Genomic DNA, 296 nt, shown 5'->3' on the forward strand with positions numbered 1-296 from the left:
GCGGCGGCGGCGGCGGCTGGCAGCGAGGGCGGCGGGGGCCCGGGTCCGGGCCCGGCGGGCGGCAGGAGGCCCCCTCGGGGCGCTGGGGGCCCTGCCGCCGGCTCCCGGCAGCCCAGCGTGGAGACTCTGGACAGGTAAGCGGGACCCGGGCCGCCGCGGTCCCCGCGCCCCGACCCCCGAAGGCCTCGCGCGCCGCGCCGGCCAAGGCCGGGCGTGCCCCCCTCCGTGCCCCGCCGGGGACCCCCCCCCCCCCTCCCCGCGCGCGCTCCCCGAGACCCCGGACCCTGCCCCCACCT

General features: G+C 85.8%; 1 protein-coding gene across 4 annotated transcripts in view; it reads left to right on the forward strand.

The window, feature by feature from the left end:
- The first annotated feature begins 6 nt into the window (after positions 1–6).
- Positions 7–296, forward strand: part of MTMR1 (myotubularin related protein 1) — a 65184-nt gene continuing 64894 nt past the window's right edge. For all 4 annotated transcript variants that reach the window (XM_073887875.1, XM_025862787.2, XM_073887876.1 and 1 more), the window contains exon 1: positions 7–134. The gene's annotated coding sequence lies outside the window, so the exon portion shown is untranslated. The remainder of the gene's footprint in view (positions 135–296) is intronic.

Source organism: Callorhinus ursinus, unplaced genomic scaffold (assembly GCF_003265705.2).
Source record: "Callorhinus ursinus isolate GAN/ISIS: 27379988/994484 unplaced genomic scaffold, GSC_fseal_2.0 scaffold84, whole genome shotgun sequence".
Classification (NCBI taxonomy): Eukaryota; Metazoa; Chordata; class Mammalia; order Carnivora; family Otariidae; genus Callorhinus; species Callorhinus ursinus.